Below are 27,507 nucleotides of genomic sequence, written 5' to 3'. Positions count from 1 at the left end.
GGAACCTTCTTGAACTTGGGGAGCGGGAGCTGAGGAAGCCAAGAGCTGGACGAAGCTCACAATTGTATGTTGAACACAATTTCTTTGATTCTTAACATCCCTACACATTGCTTAGCTTTAGTTGTGAGGGCAAGCATAGGTTTTGGAGACAGACTTTTAAGTTGAACTCTTCAGACTTTCCTTAGTTTCGTTCAGGTAAGGGAATCCCACTTTAGCATAGAGCAAGTTAGGCCTTCTAAAATCCTGACATTTGATTTAATGAACCATTTGCTTTGAACTTTGAATCTGTTTGTGTCTTGCTTCATGATGCCTTCACAAATGGTTATGGGGACAACAACAGGACACACTGTATGCTGACATAGCCTGTGAGTTTCCATAAGGTCAGTAGAATGTTTCACACTGTAAGTATATTTAATAAATCATAGTCATTTAAAAATGTGAATGATTGAAAATACCTAAGAATTTGCATGTATTTATAATCATTCATGTGCCATTAACAAATGAAAGAAATAATGTTTACATTAAGATTATACATAGATAAACAACACTACTATCCCCTTTAAGGAGCATTGGGTACTGAGATAGATCTGTGATGTTCATTACTGCTCCTCGTGTGCATACAACGCGAATCGGGCGTTTATGCCCTTCATCAGGTATGAGATGTAGAATAATCTCTGTGAAATATAGATAAGTAATACTGTGTAAGGGATATATTCAATACGTGTAGTTTAACTGACTTTTAAAGTAAGAACTAATTGTGACTGACCTTTGTGTCCACAATCTGTTCCTAGACAGAAAGTGTTAGTGTTCACGGAGCGTTTTCATCAAGTGGAAAGACTTCTTTTCCAGTACAGGGAATACTGAAAGGGAAAAGTAAGGAAAATGCAGCATTTGTAATTAATGAGTAGGTAGCGGATGGCCAGGCATGGAACCAGTCGTTTGTTGCCTATGAACAAAGAGGCTCGGGTAGGCTAGGAAAACAGAGTGCCATCTTTAAATATTGAAGGCTGTGCTGAAATGCATCATAGCGAGTGCCTTAGTTGGAAAAAATTGACACATTCAGAATATTATTGGAATATGTAAAAATGTATTGAGTGTTGCTTAGAACAGTGGGACTAAGTTTTGCACTAGTGCCAGAACGTCAACTTTAATTTGTTTAACAGTGGAGCAATGTAACGTGTGTGGCAAAGTAGATGGTCAATGAAACTGTTACTAGATAGTAATGTGCGGTAAGATATATATATGTAAGATGTGCCTCAAAGAGATTGTGTAACGGAAATGTAAATCTGTGTGCAGTTGTGTCAGTGCAACATCAAGCATGATGTTCAAATATGGAATCAACTGGGGTAAATGAGTTTAAATGCTATATGGTGTAAATAAGATTACAGGTGACAGCTGAGTCCACATTCATCCCCCAAGGGGAGATAGAATCTAAGTGGTCTATCCAGTATGCTTCTCTTTGTAATAACAACTTGGTTAAATTGCTGCCTCTTCTTGAAAGATGTACGTGTTCAAGTATGAAAATAATGTGGGCAATTGAGTGTCCTTCTTTGGTGAAATGTTGCGCCACAGGAGATCTTTCAGAGGCCGGTCATATGTCTGATATATGTTCAGACCAACTTATTTTTGGCCTTTCTCGTTGTCATGCCAACATAATAGAGCCCAAAAGGGCATTTGATTCCGTAAATTATGTTTTTGGTATCACGGGTGGAGGTGTGATGAAGGGTAATTTTTTAACCCATATGTGGATGGGTGATAGAGTTTCCTTTGATTAAATTGTTACAATTGTTGCAAGGTAGAGTCCCCTTATGATTGAAGTCTTTCACGCTCTTAGTCGCAAAGTCTGCCTTGACCAGATGGTCTCTTATTGTTCTGCTTTTGCCATAGGCGAATAATGGAGGATTCTGAAAATGGTTTGCCAATGTTGGGTCCAGTAAAAGAGCGTTCCAGTTTTTCTTGATGATTTTCTTGATATGGGTATTTTGTTGTGAATAGGTTGTTACGCATACCAAGTTTTCTGCAGTCTGAAATTTTTTCGGTTTGAGTGCATCCGTTCTGGTGACATTATTGACTTTCTCAGCACAGTGTTTTACAGAGTCAGGATTATATCCTCGTTTGAGGAATTAATCTGTGAGATTTTCAGCCGAGTTAATGTAATCTTGATTATCAGAAATCCGCCTGTACCTGAGAAATTGACTAAGTGAAATACTCTCAATACTCTTCTTGGGGTGAAAGCTTGTAGCATGTAACAAACTGTTTCTGTCCATTGCTTTACTGAAAATTGTGGTATGTAACTCACCTGATTTGATGTAAATCTTAACATCCAGTAATTCAATGGAAGTTGTGCTGGTTTTGGAAGTGAACTTAATCCTGGGTGCAATGGAGTCCATGAGTTTAAAGAAATCTAATAATTATTCACGTGTACCTTCCCAGATGCCGAAGAGATCGTCCATGTATCTGACAAAAAATTGGAGGTGATTCTTCCACTTTTGATTGTGTAGAATGTGAGTTTCTTCCAAATATGCCATATATGTGTTGGCATAACCCGGCACCATGGTGGTGCCCCTTGAGGTACCTGAAATTTGTAAAAAGGTACCTGCTTTCAAACATAAAAAAGTTATTGTTCAAAACTATTTTGAGTAATTTCAAGATAAGTAACCAATCCGCTCTGCAGATTTCATTGGTAGTCAAAAGAAGCCATTCCATGGCTTCTAGCCCACCATGATGTGTGATGTTGGTATAAAGACTCGAAACATCCATGGTAAAAAGGATGTTCACATTCTCATCAAATGGTATCTCTCCTAGCTTTGACAAAAAATCATTGGTGTCTTTGTTATATGTCTTGATTCCATGTGTCAAGGGTTGAATGGCGCGATCTATATATTGTGCCAATGGTTCAAGTAGGCTATTGTTATCTGCTATTATTGGGGTCCCTGGTGGATCTTGTAAGTTTTTATGAACCTTGGGCAGGCTGTAATAACAGGCATGGAGGTAGCAGCCACCACCTTATTCTTATTAATGTAATTTTCAAAAATAGAAGCTCTCACGCCCAATAGAGCAGAAACTCTTGGCTTTTCCCATGAAGAAGCAGCAAGAATACTCAACTGAACGTGACCTGTGTTCCACCACTAAACACGAGGACCTAGTTAATCAATTTGAGAGACTTATCCGTAGAGAAATCAGTCAAAAATATCATGCCACAACATTGTAACAATACTATAGAGCTCAGCGTATTCCTCGAGGTCTTAGAATCGAACTAGAACCCACACTGTGCAAGCATAACCAGAGTTCGTGAAGAGGTGGAGAATTATTGTAAACAAATGCTCACTGAACCTAATTATTCTAACCATTGAAGAACTTTCAAAATCACTGGACTCTATTGAAATTGATCTTGAAACCACCAGGACACATCTAGTATCACTAATTTCCAAGGAAGAAGGAACAAGTTACTTACCTGTAACTGTTGTTCTCCAGCATGGGTCTGGCATGGATTCACATGCTCATGAATATTCCCCGTCGTCAGGCTGGGAATCCTCGGTAAAAAAAAACCAGTATCAGTTTCGTTTCTGATCTGTCTTTCGTAGTAGTAACCAATCACTGGTCTCTGCGTCATACTGACCACAGCCAATGACTGCCCTCTACCTAAGCACCGCCTCTGCAGCCATCTTCAGATTTGGAAGCACGTGAAGTGGCAGTATGACCAAGTGAAGAGCCGCAGAGGGGTAGGCGGGAGGGTTCGCATGTGAATCCATGCCAGACCCATGCTGGAGAACAACAGTTACAGGTAAGTAACTTGTTCCTTCTCCAGCATGGGGTCTGGCATGGATTCACATGCTCATGAATAAAGAATACATAGCAGTACACACATGCACAACCACGTGAGGTGGCAAAGGCTCAACATTAAGCATTACATCAAACTCAACATTAAGCATCTTACCTCCTCAGGCGAACAGGTTGCGCAGCACTGCTTGGCCGACCCTGGACTCCTCCCTGGAATCCCGATCGACGCAGTAGAATTTCGTGAAGGTGTGCGTCGACCTCCACGTAGCAGCCCTGCATATGTCCAGCAGGGGCACACCAGAAAGGAACGCCGTGGTAGCTGCGATCGCTCTGGTGGAATGGGCTCTCGGACGGCCAGGCAGCGGTCGGTTTGCCAACCGATGACAGTACATGATACAGCCGGAGAGCCATCTGGAAATGGAAGCCTTCAAGAGAGCCTTCCCCTGATTGACAGGTCCAAAGTTCACAAAGAGTTGTGACGTCTTCCGAAAACACTTTGTGCGGTCCACGTAGAACATCAGCGCTCTAGCCACATCCAGCGAGTGCAAAGTCCTCTCAGCCGGCGACGAAGGCGACGGGAAGAACACAGGCAACACCAAGGGTTCGTTGAGATGGAAGTCCGACGGCACCTTGGGCATGAAGGAGGGGTGCGTCCTGAGCACTACCCTCGTGTCGTGAAAAGTCAAGTACGGGGCCTTGCAGCAAAGGGCCTGGATCTCTCCCACCCGTCGTGCGGAGGTGATGGCCACAAGAAACAGTGCAGAGGCTCAAACGGAGGTCCCATGAGCTTGGTCAGCACCACGTTGAGCTCCCACGCCGGGGCCGGAGCCTTCACCGGCGGGAACGATCTGAACAGCCCCTTCATAAACTCTTTCACCAGACGATGAGACCACAAGGACGTCCGCCCCGTGGTTCTGGTGTATCGGGAGATCGCAGCAAGATGAATCTTGAGGGACGCGTGTGCCAGTCCAGCTTTGGCCAGCGTCAGCAGGTACGGCAGTACCTGGGGAGCCGTAATCCGTAGAGGGTTAATCTTCTGTGCGTGGCACCAGACAGAGAACCTCTTCCATTTGTGTCCGTAGCATTTAAGAGTCGAGGACGCCCTGGCCTTTGCAAGAACCTCTCTGCAGTCAGCCGGTATGTCGTATCCTCCAAACTCTAGCGCTGCAGGAGCCAGGCCTGCAAGTTCAGCGATTTCGGATCGTGGTGGAGGATGGCGCCTCCTTCCCTGCAGAGTAGATCCGCGTCCACCGGCAGCTTGATTGGCGGGGACGTTGACAAGTCCAGAAGGTCCGGGAACCATATCTGCCTCGGCCACGCAGGTGCGACGAGGATCATCCTGCACCGTGACCTCTTGAGCTGGTTGACGAGCCGGATTAGCAGTGGCAAAGGAGGGAACGCGTAGAGGAACAGGCCCTCCCAGGGGAACGAGAAAGCATCGCCCATGCTCCTCGCCTGGGGAAACCTGCTGGCGAACCTCCGACACTTGGAGTTCGTCGCCGTCGCGAACAGGTCGATCTGGGGTGTGCCCCACCGTCGGAAGAGGCGATCCACTAGATCCTGCCGTAGTTCCCACTCGTGGCACGAGCGCAGCTCCCTGCTGAGTGAGTCGGCGATGGTGTTTTTTATCCCTGCCAGATGAAACGGCACCAGAAACATCCTTTGGGCGACGGCCCAATGCCACAGGTCCTGCGCCTCCTTGGACAGTGCTGGGGACCTGGTTCCGCCCTGTTTCCTGATGTAAAACATGGTGGTGGTGTTGTCGGTGAAGATCCTCACCACCTTGCCCTTGAGGGACGGAAGGAAGGACCTGAGGGCCCAGAACACTGCACGGAGCTCCAGGACGTTGATATGGAGGGACTTCTCCATCGGGAGCCAAAGGCCTCTCGCGTGCAGATTTTCGGTGTGCGCTCCCCACCCTTCCAGGGAGGCATCCGTGGTCACTGTCTCCTGGTGGTCTGGGGTCCGGAAGTCCATGCCCGCCATCAGATGCGCGCGGGTGCCCCACCACCGGACCGCTCGGCGGAAACTCTCGTCGAGTGTGATCCTCTCCTCGAAGCCGCCCGTCGTTTGGATCCAGCGCGCGTCCAGGAACTCCTGCAACGGGTGCATCCGGAGCCTGCACATGGGAATGAGGTAGATGCAAAAAGACATCATTCCGAGGAGGGACTTGATGGACCTCACCTTGGCCGCGTCGGAAGCCAACATCCGCTGTACCTTGCCCAGGAAGGACCTGGTCCTTTCCTCCGACGGGGAGGCCAGAAGGGACACTGTGTCGAGCTTCGCTCCCAGAAACAGTGCGTTTTGCGCGGGTACCAGGTGGGACTTGGCGTAGTTCATGGAGAATCCCAGGTCCGTGAGAAGTTGGACGGTCCTTGCCGTGTGCTCCACGGCGAGCTCCCTCGTCTTGGCTCGGATGAGCCAGTCGTCCAGGTAGGGGTAGACGTGGATCCCCTCGCGGCGCAGCTGCGCCGCCACCGGTGCAAGGCACTTGGTGAATACCCTGGGTGCCGACCGTAGTCCGAAGGGGAGGGCTTTGAACTGGTAGTGACACCCTTGGACCACAAACCTGAGGAATTTTCGGTGCCCCTTTAGGATGGGAATATAGAAGTAGGCATCCTCCAAATCCAACGACGACAGGAAGTCTCCTTCCTCCAGCTGACCCAGGACGTGCTGGAGGGTGACCATCCGGAACTTCTGCGCCTTGATGAACTTGTTCAGACGTCGCAGGTCTAGGATGGGGCGCCATCCTCCCGTCTTCTTCTTCACGAGGAAGTATCTCGAGTAAACTCCGGAGCCCCGAAGCCTCTTTGGGACGAGTTCGATGGCGCCCTTCCTGAGCATCGCCCTTACCTCCAGGAGAAGCTGAGGGACGTGAAGCTCTTTCCTGGCCACGGGGGGGACGCGCGGGCACCTTCTTTGAAACTCCAGCGCGTGGCCCCGGGCTAAGGCGTCCAGCACCCAACGGTCGGTGGAGATGGACTCCCACACGCTGACGAAGCTCGCCAGCCGGCCTCCCACCGGGGTGCTTCGGTGGGGGCCCGACCCCACGGCCGGTTCAATCCTGTTTCGACAAGGCTTTGCCGCCTTGACCTCCTTGGCGACGACGGCGGGGTCCGCCAGACTTGCCTCGTCCTCTGTAGGCCTCCTGAGACGACGAGCGGGCCGCTTGACGGTAGGTGGAGAAACCGCCACCGGAACCTTTGGAGGCGCCCTTGCCTCCGCTGCTCCGAAAGGGCGTCCGTCGTTGCTGCAGAACCCCAGGGGCCCGGGCCGTCTCAGTGTCCGCTTTAATGGCCTGAAGGGAGTCGTCCACTGTTTTCCCAAACAGGTTGTTCCCATCGAACGGCATGTCCAGGACTCTGGTCTGTACGTCTTGACGGAAGTCCGTAGCCTTGAGCCATCCACGCCGCCTAAGGCACACGCCGTTGCCCAACTGGCGAAACCCAGTGTCGGCGATGTCCAACGCAATAGTGATGGCGTGGTCCGACGCCACCTCACCTTCCTGTAGGATCTCCAGGGCATCCGCCCTCTTGTCGCCCGGTAGGAAGTCTAGCAGGGGAGCCAGTTTGTACCATAGCTCCCTGTCGTAGCGGGCCACGATAGCCAAGGCGCTGGCCGCTTTAATCGTCGTCGCTGCAGACGAGATGACCCTGCGTCCCATAGCGTCCAATTTCTTTCCCTCGCCGTCCGGTGGGGAAGTCGATGTGGAGGCCGCACCCCCCCCCGCGCTTTCTTCCTGGCCGCCACGGAGACGACGGAGTCCGGGGTAGGCTGCGCCCGGAGGCACAGGGGGGCCGCATCCGGGACCCGGTACTTCTTCTCGTACCGGTCTCTTCTAGCTGGCGTCGTGGAAGGGTTCTTGAGGAGGGCGAGGCCCTCATCCCAAATGTCGTCCAGTAGAGGCACCGCGAGGACCGTCTTCCTCTTGGCCTCGCGCCGTTGATAAAGGAATCCTTCCTTTTTCTTCTCCTCAGGGCAGAGTTGGAAAAGCTCGGATGCCCTGGCGATCATGGAGTGGAACGATCCAATCTCGTCGGGCGGAGAAGCCCTGGTGGGAGGTGACGAGGGTAGATCCTCGTCGTATACCTCGTCGTCCGTGCCCGTCGCTGCCGTGTCAGTCCCCGTATCATCCCCTCGGGTGGACGGGGAGGAGGGCTGGACGGGGCGCGACGGCTGAAAAGGAGGTGGAGGGTGAATCCTTCTTTTCTTGGGCGGGGGAACACCAGAAGGTCCCGGTTCAGGATCCCCCGACGGGAGAGGTTCCTCCGTCGGCAACGGTAGTCTCGTCCTTATCTCTGAGCATAAGGACTGTATAGCCAACAAAATGGCCGCCGAGTTGTCTTGCGGCGCTGGCAGAGGGGAATCCGACGGGCGATCAGGGGCCCTGTCGGCACCCTCGACGATGTCGTTGTCACCCGCGTCGGGATCCATCCCGACGGGCCGGTCTTCTTCCACGCCAAGGCCGTGGCTTAAGACCTCGATCAGCTCCTCCTCCGAGGTTGAAGCCGAATCTACGACGACGCCCTGCCCCCCCTTTTTCTTCCCCGCCGGGGATTTCACGGGGGTCCTATCGATGGGCACAAAAGAGGACTCCCTCCGAGGTGGCAGGGAGACTCTGAGCCCCAAGGTCGCCACCACTGGTGTAGCCTCCACAGGCTGAGCCAGGGTCGCCGCGACAGTATCGATAGAGGGCTTGGCCGGATGGATTAAGGCCTTCACCACCTTAGGTGCACTCACCGCCTTATCCTTGAGGGGGGGACACTGCCTCGCTCCCCCTGCGATGGGGCCTTCGAGCTCGACCGGGGCCTCTCCAGGAGCTTTGCCGGGTGCTCGCCCTTCATCTTACCCGACCCAGAGCGTTGGCTCGTGGCTGAAGGTGCCGGGGAGGGTGCGCCCTGCCTGGCGCCCGTAGAGCCCGACCGTTCGGCGCTCCCGGTGCCAGCGGACTCGCGGTGCTTGGCCTTGTGTTGGACCCCCGTCGCCGGGGCGTCCTCAAAGGTCTTAGAAGACCGCTCGGATTTCTTCCTCTTCTTCTCGCCTGACGGGCTCTTCCCTTCCAGCCAGTTGGCGAGACGTTGATAGCGGTCCTTCATGGTCCGCTCCGAAATGTTGCCGCAAAACGCACAGTCCTTCTCCACGTGCGTCTTGTCCTCATGTAAGCAGTAGAGACAAAAGGAGTGTTCGTCCTCCTTAAAGATGTTCTGCAGCTGGCATCCAGGGCAGACCCTGAACAGCTTTCCGGGCGTCGAGCTTCCCTTCTCCTGGGCCATGTCCGGGCCTGAGAAGCTTCTGGAGTCCTCCAAAGCGTAGCTCGACGAAATCTTCACCCTTGAGGGGCGCAGACGAATCCGACACGGGTCCCCGTTGATCGGATGGAGAGTCGGTGGAGCTTGAGGCTCTTTTGACCGAAAAAAAAACGTTTTTTGAGCAAAAAACGTGAAAAAATAGCACTAACGCTCGAGAGCAATAGCACGAGGATCCCAACACATGAACGTGCGGTAAAAATCTGAAGATGGCTGCCGGAGGCGGTGCTTAGGTAGAGGGCAGTCATTGGCTGTGGTCAGTATGACGCAGAGACCAGTGATTGGTTACTACTTCGAAAGACAGATCAGAAACGAAACTGATACTGGTTTTTTCTTTACCGAGGATTCCCAGCCTGACGACGGGGAATATTCATGAGCATGTGAATCCATGCCAGACCCCATGCTGGAGAACTTGCATTAATCTTAGAAGACATCAACTCCAACCTTGACGGATACAAGAAGGAGATCGAGTCTAAGAAGATCAGAAAGTTCAGATGTGATACCTTAGATTATAAACTAGACATTGTCTACACCTCGAAGGAGTAGTGCCATCAAAAAGATACAACAAGAAGTGAGAGAATTCCTTTTGTCAAAACCAAGGGAATTCCTAACCCAGAAATTTCCTCTTCAGACGTATCAAGTGGTGAAACAAAGTCCTGCACCCGAACAGGAATCTGCAAACCTGTTGGACACACAGGTCGCAACTATGTCTTCCTCTTCTGCTTTTTTAGACTGTGTCAGACAAGAAAAAGCAAAAAGAAAAAATCCCACTGGAAAAGTAAATCTTCCTGCAAAGAAGGCCTAGTTATTAACATCTTGAGCCATACATTGACGGAATTTGAACTTTCGACTCTACAGAAAGGTATCTCATTTGTACCCCACTATAACAGTTCCTTACTCAAAGAAAAAATCAGTTTCTTTAAGCTCACCCGGAAGATGAAATTGAAGATATTTTTTGATTCAAGTGAATTCCTTGCTACAACCAGGGAAGAACCAGAATTTCTTGAAATGAAATCCAAAAGTACATTTATCCCTCCCATTCAGAACTCCATTCTGGACGCATTTAAAAGTATTGAAGGTCTTTCAGAAACTCACTTTTAAAAAACAATTACAGTCAGGGGCGCTGTTGCGCTCGGCAAAGATTGCGGTTTAGAGGGAAAGCTCCGGTGACTGAAGCACTAGCAGGGCTTTAACACTCGTATCCTGGTGACAAATAGCACATCAGCTGAACCCGTTCATCGGTGGAACTGCCGTGACACAATGTGACCAAATCCTGTCTCAACTCGACCACCCCATTGGCAACTACGGACCACTGCAACTCTGAATCCGTCACCGTTGCGGGCCGCACCTGCTGCGCGGAGGCCATACACACTGTCACAGGCACAACCCGAAGCTGTGGGTGCATCGGAACCTCCCTGTGTGCCACTCCTCCAATCTTCAGCCCAGTTCCTGCTACTGACTTCCTCTAGCCACGGCATCGGCGGCTGCCAGAGACCCTGCGGCGACCTGACTTTCCCGGTGGCTGGGTACTCTGCTGCAGTGCCATCTCTGAACGTGAGGATCACTTGTACGGCAGGCACAGAGCCAGCCACGCAACACATCAGCAGTCCTAGCCGGTTTCCGCCCACTGGCGCGAGGCAGAGCATCAGGATACCGTCAACACTGACCACCGCCTACACAGGAGTGCCTGCTGGCGAGGCACCTTCTTGAGCCGGAGCAGCAAACCTACACACACGGGCGAGGTCCCCAACCAGATGCAGTGAGTGCCCCCAGCGCTACACTGGCCATTCCAACTTGTGGGGTAGTCTGCAGCCACCATTCCTCGCTGCAGCACGGCAACAGCTCTCCCTCCACAACGCGACCCGAGCCACTACACGACTGCCTTCACCACACAGAGGGGGCTGTCTGCTGCACGGTCCTGTGGCCCTGTAGGCTCGGTGAAGTAGAGGCCCACTGGGAAGGGCAGGGCAGCACTTCTCATCTTTTCTGCCCCACTCGAACTGTGCCAGGCCCACTGCTCCCGGAGGCATCCATTACTCCATATCTAAGTACATTACTGGCTATCTGAAGCGGCACCCATCCTCCCCACCCCTTTTCATCAGCAGTCGGTGCCCCGGGCCCACCTGAGACCCCCCAAATACCAAGGAATACCCCAGGCTAGAGCTGGGAGCGCACTCCATGTCTACCTCTGCATGAACTTACTACGCTCACATCAAGGCTCAGAGAGGGCAATCACTCTGGTCCCAACAGCTGAAAACACCCCATAACGCCGCTCTACTAAAAAGCAGGCAATTGTGGGAACCACGACTACTGACGCAGCAGGGGCTACCGTGGCCCCTTGGCAACCAACTCTCCTGCAGCTATGGCAAGAAATTAGGGGGTGGCCTCGGGCAATCTCCTACTCAAGTTGGAGTGAAGGCATCTTAACCTTCAATTTACTGCCTCAAGGTGGTGCAGCACTCTCCCATGCGCAAAGATAGCATACCCTCAGCCCAAGCATGCGAGGCCCGCAGCGCAGGGCTGGCCATAGCGGGCTGCCATATCTACACCCCGACCATCTCAGCCCGACAGCCCCCTGGAGGGCCCTCGCCCATTAAACTATGCGAACCTGGGCCCACCCAAACAAGAGAGCAGAGGCATCCCCAACTGAACTGAGATAAGCATTCTGAGACCAACTGGAGCCATCAGTCCCCAAAAACCTAGGCAACCCGGCCCTGACACGTCAAGCTAAACAAAGTCATCCTGTGCTGGGTTCCCCCTCCTGTGCGGGGCTCATACACCCGTACAACAACACAATGACTAAAGGGACTTGCAACAAGCAAAGTTCTATCAGCATGTTGCCAAGACTGCGCCCAAGGCTGCGGAGGGGAAGGAGTGTGCGGCCACACCAGAGGGTCATCCGCAGAGTGCCAAGAAACCAGTGAACTCCAGCACATGAGAGAATACATGCAGGAGGGGGTTCACCACACTGCACTCTAAAATGGACGACATGAGTGGCAAAATCTGCTCCATTAAAGCCCACATGGACAAAACTGACACTCGTGACAGAGACGCACTGCTTCGCGCCGCAAACTGCTGCTGGGCTCTAGCAGATTTCACTTGTATCCAGATTTGTCAGCATTGGTACAGCAGGAGCGCAAGTCATTTCTGGTGACCAAAAAAAGGCTCAGTGAGCACAACATAAAATATGCAATGCTCTACCCTGCTAAACTATGCCTCGAACACAACAACAAGGTTTACTTTTTTACACTACCCGAGGAAGCCATACGTTTCATAGACAAACATTACCCAGGCTGACCGCTGTGGCTCAGTCAACATCATTGATGCCTATCTGCAAACCCGGTTTGATACACTAAAATCAAAGACAGCCTTCTGGGGTGAAGATGTCTCCTTACTAAGTGTTAAAAGCGATCCGCCACCCAGGCTGCCTTACCACAGGAAACTCACTGTTTATTGGAATTACAGTTTAGGCCAGCTGTCCAGCACGGAAGCAGCCTGTTAAGTATTTCAATCAGGCGATACACCCTGGTCTCAGCCTAGTATGCAGCGCACAAATGAAACACTTATTTTATTATGTCTATAGGTTCAATATTCTGAGTGATATACCACACATCACACCCCTTCTCAAAATACCCCAGGTCACAATGGACCAGGAATCAGGCTGGTTGGTAAAGGTAATATTTATTTATTTATTTATTTAAACTTCAAATCAAACATATACTTGAATAGGGAGCAGCAATCACCAATGTGGTGACAATAACAGAGAATAAGGTATGTAAGGCAGTTCAATTCACTTTTAGCAACACAGAATATAAAACACAGAGAAAAGAACACTTTTGGCTTGTGTGGAAGGATTTCCCCCTGCAATATCCCTCAACCCACAAATAAGCAATTCTAAACAGGTGTGAGTAAGCAGCAGGTATTCAGGAATAAAAAACAGTGTACAGGATTTTAATAAAACCTTCCCTCCCCAAACAAGAGAGAAAAACTGATTTGAAATCTTACACTTTTAAAATGACATTCAAAAATGGCTTAGCAAGCAATGAAAAGTGTGCAAAAATCCTTAAATCAATACAAATTTCTATGGGAGCAACATTGACAAAATGCTAACAATCATGAGCTATAATCTTGAGCATAATTACACACTTTGAATCTTAATGGAAGTTCGGAAATACTTTAAATTGAAAATCACACGCGTAAAACTTTGCAGAAATGCAGATTCCCGCCTAAATATGACCAAACGATTTTTAAGGAAAACGGGTGAAATATATATGATTTGGAGTGAGTTATGCAATGTTGAATGAGAGGCGTTTTTGGAAATAAAGGTGCGAAAAAGAAAACAGAAATCAACTTTTACAAGGATAGTTTTATTCTACACTAGGGCATTCAGGCTAGGTTACCAGATTGAAACACAGTAAGCTCTAGAATTGATCTGCGGTACCAACCCCAGCACCTCCGTGTCTGCCCTAGCTGACTCAGTCCAATTACCCGAGAGAGGATTTAAAGGTTTGGGATTTCACAAGGCAAAATTATTTAAATTAGTTTAGCACTAGCGCAAAGAATCAAGGTAAGGTTTCAAGAATGGTTCTGACAATGTTACAAGTTCTTAAGGTAAGGATAGGATGACTTAGAGATTGGGATGGAACAAAACAAGGCACAGTATGCTATGATTTTTCTATGCTTCCTATTAATACTTACAGTCCACTTTAATTTAAGATTTTGGACTGTCAAGGGTTCTGGTCATCGCACGGATCAGTCTAACAAAGGACTGACTGCAGGGCACATCGGGCAGAACAGGTTCAGCTGGGTGGTTCTGGTCACCTGGACTGGCACCTCGGGTTACTGCACTGGACTGCGCTGGTTACTGGAGACTTGATATCAGTGGGATGGCGAGTTTTCTGCAGGCAAGCCTTTAATAGTAGCAATCCAGCTGGATCAAGATGCTTCCCTGGGGTTTTGGGATTTGTTTCAGAATTATGAGGCTTGGCTGAAAAAGAGTTCAGCAATGCTGAGGCCTTGGCTTTGTAAGTAAAATCAGGAACAAGGATGGAGAATTCAGGTACAGGGCGCCACGCAGAAAACAGGATGAAGTGAGGAATCAGTGTGTTGTGTGCTGTGAGGTTCCCTTATTTATCATGCCAAATTACATCACTAAATTATATGGCAGGACAGGCTTACAACCCACACCCATCAGGCTATGATTGGGCAAGAGCATAATCTCTGCCTTGCTTTTCACTGATTAGATGACAGAAAGGGATGTCATGTTTTATGAGATGATCTTTACAATGCTGGAAACCTCTCATAGCTATTGGGACCAAAATCTAACTTTCCCACAAATACATATTTATGTCGATATGACCTCTAAGAAAATTCAATGCACATCTTACATAACTTGTGGGTCATATTTCAATCCAAGTCCCAAGTCTGGGAGACCTGGCTTTGCCTTTCTGCCACATTTTGGCAATTTTAACCATGAAAGATTTGGCCTAACATTACCCAATTGTGTACATAGACGCGCAATTAGCCCTGGGATATGTGTACAAAATGTCAAGTTCACAAGAACAATACTTTCCCCCTCAATTGGTTATTCTTTACAACTTCTGTTCCTTATGTAGTACTGGATACCATCACGTCTTCAAAGAAAGAGCATAAAATTAAATTTAGAATTATACACTTTTCACATTTCTCTCATTCTGGTGACAAAGTTACATGTCGAAGTTCAATTGCAAAATAGGCATTTTAAAACCAAAAGGAAGTCCATTGTCACTTAAGCAGGTTTCTTTTCTTTCTTTCAACTGTAAGCAAGTGTCAAATCCACTGAAACAGGGTGGGGGTCTCTTGACTGAAGCTTCCTGCCACTCCCACTGGAAGGGTGAGTGTTTTAGCCTGCTATTATCTTGCCTGGGGCAAAGACGAATGTATTATGTAACTTGAAAGGCACCATTGTACTGGGGATTCCAAGCCTCCAGCCAGCAATTAGCCTTTTCCTGTTCCACCAGTTGAGGTGTCATCCTTTCTCAGGGTCAGCACTGACAGGATAGGTTTTTGTTTCTTCTTTTAACTATAGTTTGCCATTCAGACTGGGTTGAGCTTTGATTTATAGTTTTAAATCTTAACTTTAAACATATAGAATTTAAACAGTTTGGTTTATAAGTGTGTCTTTCTCACAGTAGCAAATCCTTTCACATTCTTGAATAATCAAGCTTTTACACAATTATAGGCTTTTTAAAATAGGTGATTTTGCTCTTCATTCAGGAAAAAGTACATTTAACTTATTTCTTTTAAACTCGGTTTTCTTCTGCAGCAAATACCAATTGTCGTGAGCTCTAGTCCTTCCCTTGATTGCTGGAATGGTTTGCAGCATGGATACATGTATCAGACATTTGTTTAGAGTCTTCCTCTGGACAGCCGATTCCTGATACATGTTGCAAAGTTTTAGCCGCGTTTCCCGTGGAAAAATGAAAACACAGTCCCTGGTTTGCTTTTCAAAGGATACTGTTGCCAGGAGCAGTCATTCAATGAACCCGGTTCCTCTGAGCCATAATGGATGATCCTGAGCATTTAAGGGCCTTTTTGATCATAGTGGTTTATGAGAAATGAATGGATTTGGTGCAAAACAGCACTTTGAAGTTGAAAAGATGACATTTAAAAGAGGCATTTTGGGTTTTTCAGCACAATAATGCTGCTTCTTTCCTTTGCTCCATGTTGACTTTGGCAGAGCACACTGGCATGCTCCTGAAGTGAGGACTCTGTTTTCACCCCACCTGAACTGTGTGTGGCAGGGTGTGCAGCCTTTTTCTGGTTGTGACACAAACACCGTTTTTAAAGATTTTGGCGTGCACAGGAGTCAGCATGGTCATTTTGGGCTGTTTCTTTCATCATTGCAGTAAAGTGATGTAGTGAGGCACATTGGAGTGGGTCAAAATATCCCACAAGCCGGCACACAGCCCCACCACCCCATGCAAGGCTGCAAATGTAGTTGGGTTGTTTAGAAAGGGGATGTCATCCCTCTAATTGGGGGAGGGACGTGGGAGGGGAAGGGAGGTTGGGATAAAGTTGTTAAAGTGTTCACCATGTTTCCATTTATCGACCGTAAACACAGCACACACAGAGGAAGTGCTCCAAATCGTTGGAGGCATGTTACTACTGCAGTTAACAGTCACTATGCACGCAGACTAGATGTGGGTTGAACCACTGCACCTAGTGAGTTGGAATGTGCGCGGGTTAGGCAGCCCGATTTAAAACCGGTGCCTGCAACTATACCTTGAACGACACAAGGCACAGATCCTGTTTTTGCAGGAAACGCATGCATCGGCACAATCTTGTGAGGCATTTGCAAAGACTTGGGGCATACATAAATCTATCCAATACACTCATATTAAAGCAAAAATTGACCCAATGGGTCGTTATGTCCTGATACACTGGAAGTTATGCGGACAGGAGGTAGTACTCCTGAATAAGTATGGCCCCAACATCGATGATCCCGATTTCTACATAGAGATGCTAGATCTACTTAATCAATATATATTTATCCGCACCCACTGGGGGGGGCTACTTTAAGAGCATGATGGACTATGGCCTGGATAGATCCGGTTCCCGCCCCCGCCAGCCGACTAAAGCAGCACAGGTGCTCCATGAAGGCCTCAGCGAGCACAGCCTGGTAGATGCGTGGAGGGTACTGAACCCGGGTACAACTCATACTATTCTACAGTCCACGATTCCCACTCCTGTATAGATAGGTGGCATATTTCTGATACATTGATTGGTAACCTGGACGGAGCTGAAATACTGGCCAGAACGTTCTTCGATCATTCCCCAGGAACACTAAAGATATCCATGGGGGCTGCGCCCAATATAGACAGAGGGTGGAAGCTCAAGCCGCAATCCTTACAGGATCCCATGTTTAAGGCTGAGCTCGCCAACACATAGATGAATACTTTGAAATAGATAAGGGCACGGTTGCTATTCAGGCAACACTTTGGGAGGCCTTTAAGACATATATTCGAGGGATTGCCCTGGCATCCGAGGCCAAGATACTCAAATGCATACGCGCCAACATACAACGCATTGAGGCCTTCCTGCGCAGACTTGAGCAAAAGCTAGCAGCAAATCCTGGTAACCACATTTTAGGAGAGATTAAAATGGAACTGGACAAGTTCCGGCAACATGCAGACAGGGTGCTGAAGTTTCCGGACGGTCCAAATCAGGTGAAGAAATATGGCGAGAGGGAGCGACCTGGCTGGCAGCTTGCTAGGGTGGCCCAACAATCTCGGGGCAACCAGCACATCCTTGCTATACAAAGTACAACTGGGACGATGGTCCACACTAGTGAGGGGGTGAGTCGTGAACTCCACACATTCTATACAAAGCTATATGCTAACACTGACACAGCGACCACCCAGGACATAGATAGATACCTGGAGGGCCTCCCGCTGACATACCTTTCAGCGGACACCAGAGCAGCCTTAGACAGCCCCATTACGCCAGAAGAGATCTCTCGCGCCATCGACGAAATACCAACCAGCAAAGCCCCTGGCCAAGAACACCTTATTTCGGAATTGTTAGAGATGTGGTCGAAGTCTCTAAGCCGGGGTGCTGCCACCCACGCTATGGGATGCAGTCATCACAGTCCTGCTTATGCCTGGTAAACGCCAGGAACAGTGCCGTTCTTATCAACCCCTTTTACTCATTAACTCTGACATACAAATCTTTGCCAAAGTGCTGGCCCTTCGCTTGGGACATATCGTACACACATACCAGTCAGGTTTTGTCCCGGGACGGTCTACGGCATTAGACCTACAGCATCTGTTTGATATCTTGGCACAAATAGACCCCAGGGTGCAGGCGTTTGACTCCGTGTCTTGGCAGTTCATGTGGGCAGTGCTAGAGAAATACAACTTTGGGCCAAACTTAATTTCATGGGTCAAATTACTATATGCACTCTCAGAAGCTAAGGTAAATACAAATGGCACCCTATCACCCCCAATCACAATACAGGGCGGGACCAGACAGAGCTGTCCGCTGTCACTGCTACTGTTTTCCATGGTAATGGAGCCCTGGCTGATGACATAAATAGTAAGCACATACATAGGGGAGTCAGGCTCCTGAGAGAACCTGAAATCATTTCACTATATGCCGACATCGCTTTATTATTCATTCATGATTCCACCAGGCATCTAGCGCCCATAATGCAGACTGTCCAGAGGTTCGGCTCCATGTCAAGATTACGGGTCAACTGCACAATATCAGAACTATTCCCCCATTGACAGACTCTACTAACCCCTGCCTGACCTGATGGGCGTCACAATGCCGGCGTCAGAAATGAAATATCTAGGGATTACGGTGACACGTCAAAAAGCTTCCCTGTATACACAAACCCTTAGCGACTACCTGCCTCAGCTGCACACGAAAATCTGCACCTGGGCAAAACTCCCAAATACTATAGCAGGCGGAGTCGCACTCCTAAAAATGCTAGTTCTTCCCAAACTGCTATACTACTTTGTCAAAGTGCTGCTGTGGCCTGGAGTGGAGTTGTTCGAAATGCTGGAAAAAGCAATAAATAGCTTTATGTGGCAGGCAGGTGCACTACTGGGACAAACTGGCCAGATCATATGATAGGGGGGCCTCTCAGCCCCTAAATTTGAGAAATACTGGGTGGCAGTGTAAGCGCACTACGCTGCCTATTGGTTTGACGTGGACGCACCACACCCCCACTTAATACTTGAAAGGCTCTCAGCCGGTCACCGGGACTTGCGCTCACTAGTACTACCACCACACACCGGATTACAAACAGACAGACCCTGTGGCCATAATGGCCTTAGCGTGGGCTAAAATAGGGAAGATCTTAAATAGCCTCAAACCATATCATACTAATCTACCACTATGGAACTTTATCCCATCACTCCTCAGCATAAGCAAAACCGACGCATATCAGTGGGCCTGTGATGGATACGAAGCAATCATAGATGTCTAGAAAATGGAGTCCTTCGGGGAATACCGAGACCTGACTAAACCCCCCGTAGGTAATCAGCGCAATGGTTACAGTATTCCCGGCTCCACCGTGCAATTAAGCACACTTGGGATGCGTTCCTGATACAGCCACCTAACGAACCATTGCTCGACACCATTATGAGGTGTACCCCTCCCCTCACCCCCTCCCCAGAGGACAGTGACTAGACTATACGGGGCACTGCAAGATCATGGCTGTAAGCCCTTGACAAAACTTAGGGAAGCCTGGGCCAGAGACCTCAGAGAGTGCATTACGGATGAGGGGTGGGAATCAATGTGCCTACAAACCCGGGAAGTGTCCTACAATTCGAAATTCTGCCTGATACAGTTAAAAGTATTGCTTCTCTTTCATTATACCCCTGTCCGGTTCAACCGCATGCCACATACGCACCTGTCCACATGCCCCAGATGCTCTAGAAGTCAAGCAAACTACGTACATATGCTATGGAGCTGCCCGATGCTAGAGGAGTTCTGGTCCGGAGTGTGCAAGACCATGTCACTATATTGTACACTGACACCCCCCCTCCCCTGGCGGATTGTCTATTTCATCAATTCAAACTGTTATGTGGCAGACCCCTAGCTTGCAAACGTATGTATGCTTCTAGCAGTTCGATGCATCCTGCTGTCTTGGCTCGGCCCAACTTGCCCGACTGTTCCTCAATGGGTCGCAGCAATTGCTTCGGCAGCAGATATGGAGGAGCGCTGGTCCGCATTACAGCATATGACCTCTCGGCCTAAAGACATATGGACCCCATATCGCAACTATCTTATCTCTACCCAATGTAACGTCGACAGTGCCGAAACATGCAGGCCGAAACGTGAGTCAACTGCTGTCCCGCAATTAGTGGCTCCGCCCAGCACGCCTCCCTATTATGTACTGGGGGCGGCAGGCTTCCACCCAGGTACAATGGTAACTGTAAAGTCATGGTATACATGTCTCAGTCTCTGTGTCTGTGTCTGATGCAGAACTCACTATTCTTGTTGTAATGTTGAACACACGTTCTTAAATAAAGGTTTTATAAAAATAAACGATCACGGTCTAACTTCACCCATAGAGAACAGCAAGTACTTGATCGCCTCTGGAAGAACCCTGATCTGACCATTAAGCCAGCTGACAAAGAAGGAGCACTTGTACTAATGGATACTATCAAATGCAAAACTGAAATTGAAAACCAATTGTCAGATCAAGATACCTACTTGGAAGTGTTCAACGATCTGACCGAACAAGTACGCAACATCATCACAGCAGTCCTAGACGAAGCTGTAGATGATGACCTAATTACTCACTGCAAAAAACATTTCCGCACGAACCTACATCCCTCCATGCCTGTGATTTACACCCTCCCCAATGTTCATAAAAACGTACAAGATCCACCAGGAAGACCAATAATAGCGGCTAATAATAGCCTACTTGAACCAATGGCACAATATATAGATTGTGCCATTCATCCTTTGAAACATGGATGCAAGACATATATCAAAGACACCAATTATTTTTGTCAAAGCTATGAGAAATACCATTTGATGAGAATGTGAACATACTTTTTACCATGGATGTTTCGAATCTTTATGCCAACATCACACATCGTGGTGGCCTAGAAGCCATGGAATGGCTCCTTTTGACTACCAATGAAATCTGCAGAGCGGATCGGTTACTTATCTAGAAATTATTCAAAATAGTTTTGAACAATAACTTTTTCATGTTTGTACAAATTTCAGGTACCTCAATGGGCGGCACCATGGCGCAGAGTTATGCAAACACATATATGGCATATCTGGTAGAAACTCACATTCTACACATTCAAAAAGGAATCACCTAAAATTTTTAGTCAGATACATAGACAATCTCTTTGGCATCTGGGAAGGAACACATGAAGAATTATTAGATTTCTTTAAATTCATGGACTCAATGGCGCCAGGATTAAGTTCACTTCCAAAACCAACACGGCTACCATTGAATTCCTAGATGTAAAGATGTACATCAAATCAGGTGATTTACATTAGGAACATATCCAACAATCTTAGGCGACTCCATCGAGTCGTTGAGCACGCAAATGAGGACGAAGGTGAACTGGCAATTGTATCGTTAGACGCAATAAATGCCTTTGATTCAGTCAAATGGCTGTGGCTGATGGCGGTCCTGGCTGGCTATGGGATAGGGCCCGGGTACCTACAGTGGGCTAAAATGTTATATAGCGCGCCGCTGGCCAGAGTTAAAACAGGGGCAGTGATATCAGAGAGGTGGCAACTTCGTAGAGGCACTAGGCAGGGATGCCTGTGGTCTCCTATGCTGTATATTCTAGCCCTAGAACCCCTGGACATATACCTGAGGCAACAGTACGACCCGATAGGCATCGCTGTAGGAGGGGAACCGCATTTAATCTCTTTGTATGCGGATGACATGTTGTTGTATTTACGGCACCCAGAGGAAAACCTCCAGTACATTCTGGAAGTGATGGATTTTTTCTTCTATGTGCATGTAACGCGCTGAAAGCCCGCAGGCATCAGGGCGCAGAGAAAACCTAAGAGAAAAGATGTGCATGGAATGGGAGGATCGATGTACGAATTGATTCTAGGCTAGCCATAGCTATACTTTGAAAATGCCCCGTTACCCTGCTATTTACTGGAATAAGAATGTTTTCAGTATTTCCTAAAGGTGATGTAATTACCTTCCTGTCTCAGGTTCACTGGGAGCCTATTCCAAAACTTGGCAGCCCTGACCGGGAAAGCTCTACCTCTACCCGCTGCCCGACTAACCTCTGGGATCACCAGGAGGCCTAAATCAGCTGATCTAAGGTTTCTCTTAGGTGTGTAAAGCAAGAACTTCTCTTTAAAGTAGCAAGGCGCCACACCATATATGCATCTGTGTACTATCATCATGGCCTTAAAATTGACTCTCTCTTCTATTCTAAGCCAATGAAGATCTTTCCTTCCTGCCGATATGTGTTCTCTGTATTTAATTCTCTTAACAATACGAACGGCATCATTCTGCATAACCTACATCTCTGTAACTCCCTCTTGGTAGCTCCCATTAACAGCGCATTGCCGTAATCCAGGCGACACAATATAATCGCCCTTGCAATACTGGCAGTATTTGCTTTGCTAATGTAGGGTCTAATGGCTCTTAACAAGCACGTGTAATATGCATTGTTTTTAGCTAAGTAATTTACTTGGGCTTCCGCACCCACTGATGCTTCCACCATCATCCCTAGTGTTTTAAATTGTGGTATTACTGGGATTGTGGCTTCTTTTATCACAAACTCCTTGTATTGGGCTCCTAACTTGGACCTTACGTGGCGGGATCCGAAGATCATAAGTTCTGTCTTACTATTATTAAGACACATCCAATGTCTCTGCATCCAGATGTCGATGACCTTATAGACGACCTCTATTTTAGCGCTATCTGTAACATAATCTCCTGTTAATTCGAACATCAGCTGTGTATCATCGGCGTAATTTGTGAAAAATACACCGATGCTTTCCAGTAGGTCACAGAGGCTTTGCATGTATAAGTTAAATAACAAAGGAGACAGACTGGCTCCTTGAGGAACTCCAAACAGGATAAGAGCCGCTTCTGAAAATGTATCTCCCCAATGAATTCGTGCCTTCCTGTCACTCAAGAAGGACGCTATCCAAGCCAATGCTGGAGGAGAGCAGCCTGCAATTTTATCTAGTGCAGCTTGGAGCAACTGGTGGTCCATTAGATCGAACGCCGCGCTGAGGTCCAGCAGCATGAGCATCCCCGGTTTACCCTTGTCAATCAGCTCTAGCATGTGTGATTGTAGGTCAAGCATAGCTGACTCGTAGCTATGAGCTGTTCTAAAACCTGATTGCTGGGTGTGTAGCATCTCATGAGTTTCCACATCTTTTCGCAACTGATTCGTGGCGATTTTGTCCAATATCTTCAGAACACAATTCGAGTTAGTTATAGGGCGTAGGTTGCTTGGGTCTTTGGGGTCCAGACCCGCCTTCTTGACTAGAGGGGTTATTGTAACCTCTGTAATGGTGTTTGGAACTTTTCCCTTTAAGAACGAGGCGTTGATTATTCTAGTAAGAGTGGGTGCGAAAAGCTCTTTGTTGTCCAGGATCATCTTTGTAGGCAGTGTGTTCTTCGCACACAAGGTAGGTTTCATTTTGGTCAGCACCCAACAAAAATCCTCCTCCGTAATGGCTTCAAAACTGAAACTTTCTCTATTTCCTGATAGAGGGTTTTCATTGAGGCGGGTTTCTGTCTGAGCTAGTGGACTCCCTTGCTTGTATTATATTGTTTCTGGCTTTTAAAATGTTTGTGGTAAATGCTTCTTGCACTCTATCGCAGTGTTCTTTGGATGGATTGTGGGGAAATGAAAGTGCCTTGGGTTTTTCAATTGACTTGAGAATTTCAAAGAGTTTGCTTGTTGAATTAGCGGCAGTCTCAATTTCTTTATTATAGTAATTTAATTTAGCTTCTTTGACTGCCTTTCTATACTCATTATCTATACGTTTCCAGTCGTTTCTGTTTTCTTGGGTTTGGTTCCGTAGCCATACTCTTTCTTTGGCACGTTTCGCTTGTTTAAGTATATTGATTTCATCGTTATACCATTTGCATTGGTTGTTATTTTTCCTGACTGACTTATTTTTTAAAGGGGCATGCTTGTCTACTAATTTTTGCAAATGTGAGGTATATTTTGATAGCATGATCTCGCAGCTATCATTTTCTAGAGAGATATGCAACGCTGTCTGGTATAGCCGTGAACCCCCAAAAATCCAGTATATTTCCACTGGCAGGTACAAAGGGATCCCGTTAGAACAGCTACTGGTGATACAGATACCTTTGGAGGTTAGCACGTTTCGATATCTTGGTATAGATATATACGATACGGTGGAAGAGGAACACCAGTATAATACAGAGGAAGCGATCAAGAAAATTGAAAATAGCATGAAGTTCTGGGTGAAGCTACCCTTGGCGATGATGGGGCGAGGGGCAATGCTGAAAAAGACTCTTGCATTATTTTGGGAACATCCCATACCTGATAACAAGGCGGTTCTTTGCTAGGATAGAGGGCATGTGCAAGGATTTCCTTTGGCATGGGACGAGAAATAGTGTGGCCCTTTGGAAGCTACAAAACTCACATGAGAAAGGGGGTATAAAACTGCCAAACTATGAAATTTATTACATAGCAAGCCAGCTGCAATATGTAGCTAAATGGCTCTCTGAAGAGTCAACCTCGGAGTCCAGGCTGTTCCAACAGGACTGTGCCCCATGCTTCCTAAAGAAAATGATGTGGCTGCCTAAGCCAGACATGGAAGGGCGTCCAAAGATGATGATACTCGGGTGGAAGATATGGTGCAGGGCCTGCCAGTTGATGGAGAATCGATTTCCATGTTCCCCGCAGGTACCACTAGTGGAGCTGGCGGGTAAAGAAAAGCAACTAAGGATGATGATTAGGAAACACTGGGAATCGGTGGGGATAGCAGCAATGGGTGATATATGGCAGGACGGGAATATAAGGGATTTTGCAGTGTTGGAGGAGGAAACCGGGTTACACGTGGGCCAGTATATCACATACCATAGGGTGGTGCGGAGAATCAAGGCGACATGGGCTGAAGTAGTACTAGAAGAAGAACCGGACACCACCATAGATACAATATATGACATAGCAGAGGGGGGACATAAGATATCTAGAATATATGAGCTGATGATGTCCTAGGTGGGGAAGGAAGTAGCACAACTGAGACGGGACTGGGACAAGGAAGTGGGAGTCCCAATGAGCGATGGGGTGTGGGAACGAGCCCAAGGACACCACACAAAAGTGTTGAGGAATGCAAGACTACAACAGATACAATTATATGTAACCCATGGGGTGTATATGACACCCCAGAGAATAGCCAAATTCAAAAACGCAGGACGGCAAGCATGTCCCAAATGTGATGAGGAAAATGTCGGAATGGTGCATATGTTTTGGTCATGCCCAGTCAGAGCGTTTTTGGGATGAAGTGGCACACAGGCTAGCCGAAAAAGGAATCAAGATTGTGGAGGACACGGTGTGGGCCTGCTTGATAGGAGGGTTTCCGAGACCACGTAAACTCAAGCATGTGAGTAAACTAAAGCACCTAGCATATGCATTTGCAAAGAGGAGAATTTCTATGGGGTGGAAGGCATGCCATAGACCACGAATAGATGTATGGTGGAAAGATTTACAGAAATGGGCTGTAGCAGAAACTACAGTATGGCTAGATGCAAGTAATGTTGTGGGGGAGGAGGAGGCTGAGACCCCGATAGCCTGGAAACAACTAATAGCAGAGTTATTTGGGCTAATGCGAGACCCAACGGAAACCATGGAAGAGGAATCCCTATTACAAGGTGCAGAAATAGAACATGAAAGGCTCGAAAGGGGGGGAGGGAAGGGGAGAAGCAGTGGACATGATGAAGCGATGTATATTTAAAATGTTATTATATGCACTGCAACTTTGGTTTGTATTGTTTGTTGGAATAAAATTAATAAAATATATATTTTTTTTAAATCAGGTGATTTACATACCACCATTTTGACTAAAGCAATGGACAGAAACAGTTTGTTACATGCTATAAACTTTCACCCCAAGAAGACTATTGAGAGTATTCCACTTAGTGAATTTCTCAGGTACAGGCGGATTATTTCTCATAATCAAGATTACATTAACAAGGCTGATAACCTCACTGAAAGATTCCTTAAATGAGGATTGAATCCTGACTCTCTAAAACGCTGTGACGAGAAAGTCAATAATGTCACCAGAACTGATGAACTCCCACCGAAACAACGTCAGACTGCAGAAAACGTGTTATACGTAACAACCTATTCACAAAAAAGTACCCAGATCAAGAAAATCATCCAGAAAAACTGGAACACTCTTTTACTGGACCCAACATTGGCAAAACTGTTTCCGAATGCTCCATTATTCGCCTATGGCAAAAGCAGATCAATAAAAGACCATCTGGTCAAGGCAGACTTTGCGACTAAGAGGGTGAAAGACTTAAATAATAAAGGGAACTCTACCTTGCAACAACTGTAACAATTGTAAAATGCCATCAAAGGCAACTATCATCCATCCAGATATGGGTTACAAAATTACCGTTCGTCACACCACCACCTGTGATACCAAAAACATCATTGATGGAATCAAATGCCCTTGTGGCTCTATTGTGTTGGCATGACAACGAGAAGGGCCAAAATACGTTGGTCTGAACATAAACCAAACATACCACTGGCCTCTGAAAGATCTCCTGTGGCCCCAACATTTCACCAAAGAAGGACACTCAATCACCCAAATTAAATTCATTATACTTGAACACGTACTGCTTCCAAGAAGAGGCAGCAATTTAACCAAGTTGTTATTACAAAGAGAAGTATACTGGATAGACTGCTTAGATTCTATTTCCCCTCGGGGGATGAAAGTGGACTGGGACCTCAGCTGTCACCTGTAATATTATTTACACCATACTGCATTTAACCTCATTTAACCCAGTTGATTCCATATTTGAACATCATACCTGATGTTGCACTGACACAACTGCACACAGATTTACATTTCTGTTACACAATCTCTTTGAGGCACATCTTACATATATTTATCTTACTGCGCATTACTGTCTTGTAACAGTTTCATTTAGCACCTACTTTGTCACACATATAACATTGCTGCACTATTAAATACACTTAAAGTTGGCATTCTACCACTATTGCAAAACTTAGCCCAACTGCTTTAAGCAACACTCAATAAATGTTTACATTTTTACATATTCAATAATATTCTGAATATGTCTCAATTGTTTTCGACTAAGGCACTCACTATGATGCATTTCACCACAGCCTTCAATATTTAAAGATGGTGCTCTGTTTTTCAAGCCTACCCAAACCTTTTTGTTTGTAGGCAACACACACACGCGTGCTGGTTGTGTTGACTTCCATTCGTGACATTGTATAGTGAAGACGCTATCTCGCTCCCCAAAGCAGTCGTAGTCAGCTACTAACACATTTTAACAAGTAAGTTTCCAATCCTCTCCTTGACCTGCTAGTTAACGGACAGTTTTCTGTCAGTTTCACCAAACTACACTTACAGCAATCCGCTTTTTATCTTACAGGACACGCAGATGCGAAATACTTCTCGCAAAACCACTTCATTAGTCATCCTGCAGACCTATGCCCCATGGGACAGGCATACCGCAGATAAGTAGATTGCACCAACTGGCTCTATGAACCGCACCTGCCTTCAATGGTGAGTGTGTTAATGCTGTAACAACTCATGCCTCTGTTAACATGTTTACTTTGATGGCCTTGCCGTGGGATTCAGCGCTTATCCCAAGCGACTGGTCCCATGCCTGGCAATCCACTACCTACTCATTCATTACAAATGCAGCATGTTCCTTACTTTTCCCTTCCTGTATTCCCTGTAT

The 27,507-nt window shown here is 47.3% G+C and overlaps 1 protein-coding gene across 3 annotated transcripts in view; it reads right to left on the bottom strand.

Annotated features, from left to right (window-relative positions):
• Positions 1 to 27,507, bottom strand: part of THADA (THADA armadillo repeat containing) — a 2,999,906-nt gene that overhangs the window by 752,333 nt on the left and 2,220,066 nt on the right. The window lies entirely within an intron of this gene.

The sequence above is a fragment of the Ambystoma mexicanum genome, chromosome 4q (assembly GCF_040938575.1).
Source record: "Ambystoma mexicanum isolate Mex_15411 chromosome 4q, UKY_AmexF1_1, whole genome shotgun sequence".
Lineage (NCBI taxonomy): Eukaryota > Metazoa > Chordata > Amphibia > Caudata > Ambystomatidae > Ambystoma > Ambystoma mexicanum.
This window is presented reverse-complemented; position numbering and strand designations above follow the sequence as displayed.